This window comes from Procambarus clarkii, chromosome 23, assembly GCF_040958095.1.
Source record: "Procambarus clarkii isolate CNS0578487 chromosome 23, FALCON_Pclarkii_2.0, whole genome shotgun sequence".
Classification (NCBI taxonomy): domain Eukaryota; kingdom Metazoa; phylum Arthropoda; class Malacostraca; order Decapoda; family Cambaridae; genus Procambarus; species Procambarus clarkii.
The window spans coordinates 12675186-12686343 of NC_091172.1; the positions used below are offsets into that span (position 1 = coordinate 12675186).

The window sequence follows — 11158 nt, forward strand, 5'->3', positions numbered from 1 at the left end:
ATGCCGAGCAGTAACCTAGAATACACTGTGCATTTTTACTCTGTATTGTGACACTTTGGCGCCGGAAAAAGATACCTGGACACTCTTGGGTCATTTGTTGTTTTGGCGAGCCTACAACCTATATCGCCCGGGAATCTCTTACCATTTTTACCCTAAGCATCAAGGGTCTAAAAAAATGGGAATAAATTTGTACTGATGATAGAGTTCTCTGTACTTACGGGACATGGCTGATTCTGTGGGTGGCGGCACCACCCGGATGTACAACACTAAAATCAATGTAGGTGTTGGTCAAGGTTGATACCCACGTGTAGTCCCACACCAACTGCCTACCGTTCTTCCACGAGGGCATTGTGATCCCATCTGGGCGACCACCTAGATTGGCAGAGGGTTGTGACAGTAGGAAACGCGGCATTCTGCTAGACACCCAGCTGTGGTAAGGCTCCTCTTTACAATATCGATGAATTCATTGTGAATGGAATACTAAACCACTGTGATTTGGCAGAGCAGGTCTTGCGAACCTGCTGACCTCCGTGTTAGCCTCCGTGTTGTAAAAAGTACTACGAATATGAGCCTAAAGTTCATAGGTAAAGAAATTTGTATCATATACAGTAGTACAATATACCTTCAGTTAAAGCAAATCAAATTTAGATTTTTACTAGCAGATCTTTCAAATTTCGATCGGAAAACTTTGTGCTAGATCTCTACAAGTCAAAGGCGCGTCCTGTCCTTGAGTACTGCATAAAGTTCTGGCCGCCATATTTGATACGTTAACGACAAACAAGAAAGAGTTCAGCGCCGAGCAACGAAGATTATACCAAGAATTAAATGTATACAATCTCATGAGACGAAGACGAGATCTAATGCAAGCGTTTCAAATTATCTAAGTACATGACAATGTTAATTCTGATAAATTAATTTTTCACAGATAAACGTAACGGGCCTTAAAACTACTGGAAAACGATTTTATTCTAAAGAGGCTAAACACTTCTTTAGTGTGGTGCAGTAAACAGAATAATTTACTAGGAACCATAAGTGTGGTACAGTAAACATATGGAACAAGTTCCCAGGGGATACAATGCAGTGTGGTACAGTAAACATATGGAACAAGTTCCCAGGGGATACAATGCAGTGTGGAACAGTAAACATATGGAACAAGTTCCCAGGGGATACAATGCAGTGTAGTACAGTAAACATATGGAACAAGTTCCCAGGGGATACAATGCAGTGTGGAACAGTAAACATATGGAACAAGTTCCCAGGGGATACAATGCAGTGTAGTACAGTAAACATATGGAACAAGTTCCCAGGGGATACAATGCAGTGTGGTACAGTAAACATATGGAACAAGTTCCCAGGGGATACAATGCAGTGTGGTACAGTAAACATATGGAACAAGTTCCCAGGGGATACAATGCAGTGTGGTACAGTAAACATATGGAACAAGTTCCCAGGGGATACAATGCAGTGTGGAACAGTAAACATATGGAACAAGTTCCCAGGGGATACAATGCAGTGTGGTACAGTAAACATATGGAACAAGTTCCCAGGGGATACAATGCAGTGTGGTACAGTAAACATTTACGTTGAGATTAGACGAGCACTTCTCAAGTCCGCGTCTAACCACATATATAACTCAATAGCTTTCCGTAAACAAATAACCTGTTCCGGCTTGTAAATCTTTATAAACAAAAACCCAAAACATATATTTGTCTACCGTAGGCTTATAATTTTACAACCCCAAGTCAATTAAGTTATCTGGCAATGTGTACCATAAATCACCATCTATTTCCAAACCATTATTTATCAAGGTCTTCTATTAGTCTAAACGTATCCTATTTGTATCGTCTTGTGTTATATTTTCGTCGTCTTGTGTTATGTTTTGTTTTGATATATATAGCAGCCTTACAGTATACCCGTTGTTATATATCACTTTATCCACTCTTATTCTTCAATCATATCACGTCTCAACATTTCTCTAGAAAATGTTACTTATATTCTAATAATCTCTCGTCATAAGGAAGATTTCTATTTCCTGGGATTATCTGTGCACTTTCCATAGGTTCATATCCAAAGTTTACATTCAATTTCTATGGGGTTTAAGAGGAAACATGACCCAACAGCTTGATCTGTAGGCCAGGGGATGGGAGGGGGTGGGAGGGACCTTTTGTCATACGAAGCCTATGTTACTTAGCGAAGTTTCCATAAAGCCGTATTGTGTAGAGTAGGGAAGTAATATTCCGTAAATTACAGTTTTATGTTACAGTGACTTGTAGTTAAAGCTACAATAGAACATATTTATGCATTTAGATACACGCATTTAAACACTGCAGCATAGCAAAGAGAGAAGAGAAAGTTCAATATTTTCTGAGTGGAAGAGTAATTTTACATAATTTTAGGATAAGTTGTATTTTAGCGTAATTCGAGTAATTTTCGTTGTGTATTGTGTGTCTTGTATGAATGTTAAAATATTATCGAAATATTAATATGGAAGGAATTATTCTGTAATGAAGAAATAAACACCAATTTTATAAAGATGTGTAATTATAAAGTGGTGTAAAGAACATTCATTGTTCGTTGTTTAGCGAAAAAAATCCAAATATGTTTCTAATGCCTCTAATTTTGTGGTTTAACGAATTGTGATTGTATTAAAATATAAAAATTCGAGCAAATTAATTTGAATCTAGTTTGCAAAATAATTTGAGGGGAAAAGGCTTTCGATTTCGATTTTAAGGTTGACTATTAAAGCATTGCAAGTTCTGTATTGGGTTGCATTATAATGCTCTTCATTATACAGGTTTGGTTTTACTAATATTTTACATAAATCTTAAATTGTTTTCAACGGCCGCACTGAGTACTATAAAAAGCCGCATGCGGCCTTAAGGGTACACGCTCCCCCCTCCCCCACTCCCCCAGGTCAATGTCACTAACTATGGTTTGGTTAATGGTCGATGTGATAGTTGTGTATCTCAAGGTCACAGTATTCATCTCTCTCTAGAAATGACACGAAAGAGAAATTGTGGCGAAAACGTTATACAAATCCAGATTAGTTCAGAAGTATGATTATAACCACAAAATTTTAGGATTTTCACACTCAAAAATAACTTAATACTCTCCACTTTGGTACTAGGGGGTGGTACTCTCCCCCTTAGTACCACCCCTACTCTCCACTTTGGAGAGTAGGGGTGGTACTCTCCACCCCTACCCTCTCCCGCACTAAGTCACGGTAGTAGACCAGTACTCCTGGTACAGATCTACGGTAGTCGAGAGACTGACGTAGGACAGTGAACCATCATAGAGCCAATACAAACACCCACTTAGAGTGTCATCAACACAGAGCCCTCGTTGTATTGACACACACACTGCTGGTGTAACGAGCGTGCTGTAGAGGCCAGACGGGCCGACCCTCGACGCTCCTCCCGCCCTTCCTGGCCATTACCAGGCGACGCCCCCTCACAGCGGTGATAGCGGCCCGTGATGGCTGAGCCAGGGGGAACTCCCATAATCGAACGTGCAAGCTGTGGTCTTCGGGGGACGGGTGTGGAAACTAAAATGCATAGTAAGCACTTATCAAGGAAAAGCGTTAAGCCATGGCGGCTATAGGTTACATCACTGTACATCACATGGCGGCTATAGGTTACATCACTGCCAAGAAAATATATGGGGGTGACCCAAGTTACCAAGACGAACAAGACGTGGAGGGCTGAAATAACGGAGACCTGCAATATATTTTAACTTAAAGAGGATGTCCAACCTTTTGAAGCCCTGCATGCAATCCCCGAGATGTGTGTCTGGTAGGTTTGATATTATCCTCGTAGGAAAAAAACCTTACTCTCTGTAAAGATTATTCTAAACTTTTGTGTTTATCTTCATTGTTGCCAACAATGTGCCCTGTGTAACTAAACTTCTACCAAAATCCAGGATATAAATAAAAGAAAACCGCTAATCTGCATCCATTCACCTGATCACACCTCTAAGCTTAAGACTCTAGCCTCTCCTCGCAAAGCTGATTTTCTTTCTATCTTCTATCCCCACTTTCTTGGCTTCTGGTCTTAGAAAACTGCAGGTTGGATACCTCCTCCTCAAGCGTGGGGCGCACAATATTATCTGCTGCTGCTGTTGTTTTACATTTGGCTACTCAGAAAGAAATGTCCATATAGCACGGGCTACAGTGATCCCGTAACAATACTATCGCTGAGGCCTTTTCTTACAGCTGCTGTCTCTCGCTAATCCAGAAATTTAACGCTGCCTCGCTAAATCTTCCACATCACAGCCATCTTGTGGAGTAGAGTACCACCTCGTATTGTTCTCTTACCTATCATCTCCAGTCTTCCAAGAACCGCCTCCATAGGTTAATATTAACAAGGTATTAAATATATCAACGCAAAATGGAACTTGAAACAATGGATTGGTAATGTTTAGACTTAGAGAATCCCTGGATAAACACTGGTTTGGAAGACACTCCCAGTATTCTTGCAAGACACTATGATAAGTGAACTAGGATAACTGAGGTTTTTGGTGCCGGCGGTCCCTGCACGGTCTTCAAGACTGTCATCTGCCTCAGTTGTCAAGACACCGTCGATCTTAACACCCACTGTGTCTTACTCACGTTGGGCGGGAACACAGAGCGCTGGATGATTTAAGAGGCTACCAGGGAGTTAATGGTAGGTCTGCCCTCGCCTTACTTGCTGCTGTAATTCCTGCAAGACATAGTGTGTCCTCGACCGCTCATGTGATCTTCCCACTCAAAAAAACTTTACAGTTTATAATGTCCGCAGTTTTGTTCCGACAATTTTATTTCCCAAGTGTTTTAAAATACTTATGATATATTCAGAAATTCATTGAGGACATTAATGGATAATCCTGAAATGTTATACGTTGGAGCGCACAGTGTTAACCGTCAGCTTAAAAAAATACATTATCATATATCTTTCTTAAAAGTGCAGAAGGAAGAAATAATATATATTTATATTTAATATTTGACGGGTGACAAATAATTTTTTAGAATATATTATGGCAAAGGCTCGGAGGTGTTAAAAAATATATATAACATTTTCTACCCATGGTCACTGAGCCTTTTACCAGCGGTGGAAGAAGCTTCTAGAACACCGTAAATGGTATGGCAACTTACTGAGACAAGGTGCGAGAAGAACCACTAAACAGTTCTTATTTCGTAAACTGGCCGAGAATGATGAATTATACCTATTGAAAAGATGAATGATTCTTAATAGTAATGCATACTCATCCTTCTCATCCCTCCCTCCTCCACCCCCCCTTCTTTACCCTTCTCTCTCTCTCTCCTCTTCCTCGTTTTCTTCTCGCTAACACTTTTTTTCTCTTTAAACAAAAGACGAAGGTTCATTAGGAATGTTATTGATGTTCCTAATGAAACTTCAAGCTAGGCTGTTATCCTACATGCGCTCATCTGAAGCCTCACCCGAGAAAATTATTTACTTGATGAGCTTATTTGTTTACACTAAGAAGGAATTCTGTTCAGTGATAATTTACAATCGTCTTAGTTACAGACTAAAGCTGAATCACCTGAGTTCTCTCTCTCTCAGTCTGTCTGTCTGTGTCTGTCTGTCTGTGTGTCTGTCTGTGCCTGTCTGTCTGTCTGTGTGTCTGTCTGTGCCTGTCTGTCTGTCTGTCTGTGTGTCTCTCTCTCCCTCCCCTCCACACACACACACACACACACACAGCTCTACATCGCGTGAATCTTAACTTCCCAGGATGTGGACGACGCTCAGATCCCTAATATCCACCCGGGATTATTACATTGTTGCGCCACATTACAACCCAAACCAAATTATTCGCACAAGCAGTCCATCAAGCGCCCTCACAAACACAATTCAGGCAAAGAAATTACACATATGTAATAAACTTTATGAAGTAGATTTAAAGCATCCACCCCCCCCCCCCCCCTCTCGCCGTACTGGGATCTGAACCAAACCCTTCCACTTGTTATAACGAGATCTGAAGCTCCAAAAACCATTCTTTCTAGCGGGATCTGAACCAGTCCTTCCTACTTGTCCTAATGTCATCTGTACCAGATTGCATAATTTATTCTGTATTTCTTTTAATTTTTGGTCCGTGATGTGCTCCGAGGGTCGGCGATACTCTTTTAATTTTTTTAGCGCATTCTTCACTACTGTCATTTTTGGAGTAGGCAAGATTTTTCCTGTCATCATCTGCCCCCAGGAAGAAATTGTTGCAACTGCGATTAATGCGCTTCGAAGCAGTCTATATTTCCTCTCTTGTATACGTAAGAGTCCAATAATGAACATAGGATACAGCTTGAGGGATGAGGACTAAGTAATTATCAAAAGATAGCGCCAAGCCGTGAAGGGATGAGCACTAGATGACTGAAGAATACATCCTACAAGAGCCAAGCACACTACTTTGCATACACAGGAGCCAAGAGCTTTCAGATTCTGTTTAATTAAAGACTATACTCTTTTGAGACGGTTCTTGAAGATGGTGCTTTACTTACTGAATAATGGGCCAAGGGTCAAGGTTGTAGTAGACACGGCTGAGGTTGTGGTTCTCAGTCATGGACCTGCAGCTTCGTAGCAAAATGGTTTGCAGTAGGTTACCTCCCCCACCCCCTTCTCTCTCTCAATCCCTCTCTGTCTACCTCTCCCTCTTTCTCTCTCTCTCTCCCTCTCCCTCTCTCTCTCTCTCTCTCTCTCTCTCTCTCTCTCTCTCTCTCTCTCTCTCTCTCTCTCTCCCTCTCTCTCTCTCTCTCTCTCTCTCTCTCTCTCTCTCTCTCTCTCTCTCTCTCTCTCCCTCTCTCTCTCTCCCTCTCTCTCCCTCTCTCTCTCTCTCTCTCTCTCTCTCTCTCTCTCTCTCTCTCTCTCTCTCTCTCTCTCTCCCTCTCTCTCTCTCCCTCTCTCTCTCTCTCTCTCTCTCTCTCTCTGCTACGGATTAAAAATGAGGTTACAACATTTATTTTAAAAACTTTAGACTTTAAGCCCAAACTATTCCACTTAAGAGAAAGTGTTTGGCGAGAAAAGATAGACAGGAGAGAGAAGACAAACAGGAGACAGAAGACAGAAAAAACAGGAGACGACAGAAAAATGTAGAAAAAGAGAAACGAGAGAGAGAGAGAGAAAGAGAGCATGATTTTACAACTAAGGACATAAAAATAATGTAAAAACCCAGCTCTCAATGATAATGCTGAAATTTCGGGGACGAAGTTTAACTTTTCAGTGACCACAAAAATGCGCTTAACCTAGCAAAGCAAGGCAGAGATGAGCTTACTGCCCTAAGGCGCATCTCGTACCTTCTCGAACGCAGCGGTTGCCAAGCCTTACATGAAGAACAAATTCGCTTCCATCTTGAGTATGAACCACTCTCCTGGACAGCTTGCCCCCATAACTTACCCTCAGGACACGATACACAATCGTGGGAGAACTCTGGTCTTGACCCATTTTCATTGGACAGGTCAGCTGGATACATCAGATCCTTCAATGCTGAGAGATGTCGGCGGCCTAACTGTTATGTATAACACCAAATGTAGTCCACGAGTCACAGTAACGTGGCTGAAGATATGATTACCAAACCTCACATCGGAAAATGGAGAAACGACGACGTTTCGGTCCGTCCTGGATCATTATCATGTCGTTTAATAGAAAAAAAGAGTGGAATAGAAAAATTATTGTATTTGTCTCTTCGAGTCCTTCTATTTCACGACTTGATAATGGTCCGAGACGGACCGAAACGTCGTCGTTTCTTCATTTCCTGATCTCTGGTTTCGTCATTGTTTAAGACCAGTCTTCTAAAGGCTTCCCACCTGATATAATTACCAGAAGGCGGACACCACAACACAAGACGCTCAGCCATCAACATATGCAGTAGGATGTCATTCTCAAGAACATCCTTCCGGCGGCAATCATTCATTCCAAGGCAAACACAACTGGAATAAGTTCGTTAAACACGTAGATACGAGAAAAATCAGGTCAAACGATCACATCAAGGCTCTGGCACATTGTTTTCTCCTGCCTCATCTTGTACCTAACATGATTCTAGCTATGCTGATTAGCTGATGTAATCTGATGCAAAGATTACATCAGGTAAGGTAAAATAACAGCTCGTACCTTGCAGTTTCATTAGGAACATCAGCGAGTCCTATTAAACACGTCATGGGTTAAAAAATAAGAAAGAGAGAGAGAGAGAGAGAGAGAGAGAGAGAGAGAGAGAGAGAGAGAGAGAGAGAGAGAGAGAGAGAGAGAGAGAGAGAGAGAGAGAGAGAGAGAGAGAGAGAGAGGGAGAGCGAGGGAGAGCGAGGGAGAGCGAGGGAGAGAGGGAGAGAGGGAGAGAGGGAGAGAGAGAGAGAGAGAGAGAGAGAGAGAGAGAGAGAGAGAGAGAGAGAGAGAGAGAGAGAGAGAGAGAGAGAGAGAGAGAGAGAGAGAGAGAGAGGGAGAGAGGGAGAGAGGGAGAGAGGGAGAGAGGGAGAGAGAGGGAGAGAGGGAGAGAGAGGGAGAGAGGGAGAGAGGGAGAGAGAGAGAGAGAGAGAGAGAGAGAGAGAGAGAGAGAGAGAGAGAGAGAGAGAGAGAGAGAGAGAGAGAGAGAGAGAGAGAGAGAGAGAGAGAGAGAGAGAGAGAGATAATAATAAATAATAATAATAAATAATAAATAAAATAATACTAATAAAATAAAATTCTCAATTATAAATAAACTTCTCAATTATAATAAGCTTCTCACGTATAATTAACCTTTGCATCTAATGAAAATCTCGCTTATAATCAATGACAATATATAGAAAAACATCTCTTGTTAACACGCGCCTAAATAGTAATTGTTATGTTGATAATTATTGGTCGCATAAACAGCTGAGGGCTCTTTGATACTCCGTTTAGCTCACAGGTCTCCTGGTGGGCGTAACCTGCACCCTACGCCTCCCTCAGCTGACAGGCCGCCTGGTGGGCGTAACCTGCACCTTACGCGTCCCTCAGCTGACAGGCCGCCTGGTGGGCGTAACCTGCACCTTACGCCTCCCTCAGCTCACAGGCCGCCTGGTGGGCGTAACCTGCACCTTACGCCTCCCTCAGCTGACAGGCCGCCTGGTGGGCGTAACCTGCACCTTACGCCTCCCTCAGCTCACAGGCCGCCTGGTGGGCGTAACCTGTACCTTACGCGTCCCTTGTTACGTACCTCTATAAGATACGTAATTAAATAAATTAATATGTACCTTTATAATTGTGTGTAAATTACAAGTATGTATATTGATATACTTATATGTTCTATGTAAAATAATTTCATGTTACATAGTTGGCGTTAGGCCCAACGTATCGTGGGAATGATTGTTTTATTTCTTTGTGTACTCAGTTTCCCACGGGAACTAATGATTTATATGTGATCATATGTGGGTAACATAGGTTAATAATAATTGTGTGAACTGTATCTGGCAAATTGTCGTGGGATAGTTCGTTGCTGGGTGAGCATGCCATCATTCCCCCTTTTGTATGTGTATTTTAATTACTATGTAAAGCAAATATTACCTTATTTTTGTATACCAATATGTATTGACCATTCACTACGTTAGTTTAAGATTACTCTTGTCACAATGTATTGCTCCATTGTAGAATTAATAAATATTGTAACTTTGGCAAATTCTTCGAGGGGCAAGGCAATGATTTTGACTCCCGCGTATATGTAAGTCAGTAGCTGATCCAGAACCAGAGAGTTAACATCTTGTGGAGTTAAGTTTTACATTATTGTTCTGTCATAACCATACATATAATAATATTATATTAATTTCCGGGAGAGACAGTAATATTTTAAGTTGATATATTTGTGATAAATTAATCATCTGTTTGCTATTGAGATTTATGTAATATATTTATATATAAGTTTTATCTGTATTCTTTTAGTCCTAAAGGAAAGTTTTAACTAAGTGCTCATTACTTATTAAGGGGTTATACTGGTGACCCGCTCTTGTGAACAGCAGTTTTAGTAACCCTAGACCTGTTTTAAAGTTGGCTGTTGTAGGGTCACGAGCCGTAACGTACGATAGGTAACATCCCTCAGCTCACAGGCCGCCTGGTGGGCGTAACCTGCACCTTACGCGTCCCTCAGCTCACAAGCCGCCTGGTGGGCGTAACCTGCACCTTACGCGTCCCTCAGCTCACAAGCCGCCTGGTGGGCGTAACCTGCTCCTTACGCGTCCCTCAGCTCACAGGCCGCCTGGTGGGCGTAACCTGCACCTTACGCGTCCCTCAGCTCACAGGCCGCCTGGTGGGCGTAACCTGCACCTTACGCGTCCCTCAGCTCACAGGTCGCCTGGTGGGCGTAACCTGCATACCAACCATCTAGAAACGTCTCACCCCGACATATCTGGGGTCTGAAGGGAGCACAAAGGTTCGTTAATATTTTTGCTGAATGTCTTTGATGTAGAGCTTGAGGAGGAGGCCGAGGGAGCATGAGGGGATCATAGCTCGCGCTGCAGTGCACATTCTCCTCACTGTATCCACATCAGAATCTCACAGAATAGCGTTTACGATTCTAGATGAATGGATGACGAAGCAGGTTTGACAGTCACTCAACTGAGATCAAACTTGTCCTTCATTTCCTCTATAACTCTCTTACTAAAACATGCTACTTAAAGAGGATGATCCTTGCAAATCAGAACGAAATATATCGTTAACAATGAGAAACTCAAGCAGACCTAAAATATAAAGCTAAATATATACCGTGATCCTTAAAACAGCGCGAGATACACCAAGAATCTGACCCCCTAGAGATGACGGAGGGAACACTGACCTTGGTAGTAGAGAGGATGATGACGGAGTTACAGAGACGTCCCGTGACAGCGTCGGGACCCAGCCATGAGCAGCAGCTGAAGACTCGTGGGGGGTCTTCGTAACAGTCGCCGCTAGAGGAGGAGGAGGACTCGCGCTTTATAAAATATTCGCATTAATGGACAAAATGTTTTGTTCACATCAAAAGTAACTGAAGGTTAATTTCAGTTGGATACGGGTGTCTTGCGCGCCAGAGACTGCGTATAGTGCCAGTCTATATGTAGATGTCTGTGGACATGAATGTATATTCTGTGTGCGTGTATGTGTATACTCTGTGGGTGTATGTGTCTACTGTATGCGTATAATGTGTGCGTGTATGAGTATAATGTGTGCGTGTATGAGTATAATGTGTGCGTGTATGT

General features: G+C 42.3%; 1 protein-coding gene across 1 annotated transcript in view; it reads right to left on the reverse strand.

The window, feature by feature from the left end:
* LOC123764092 (irregular chiasm C-roughest protein) overlaps window positions 1-10878 on the reverse strand; it is a 268455-nt gene extending 257577 nt beyond the window's left edge. Inside the window, exon 1 of the mRNA XM_069329891.1 lies at window positions 10759-10878. The gene's annotated coding sequence lies outside the window, so the exon portion shown is untranslated. The remainder of the gene's footprint in view (window positions 1-10758) is intronic.
* Window positions 10879-11158: the final 280 nt, after the last annotated feature.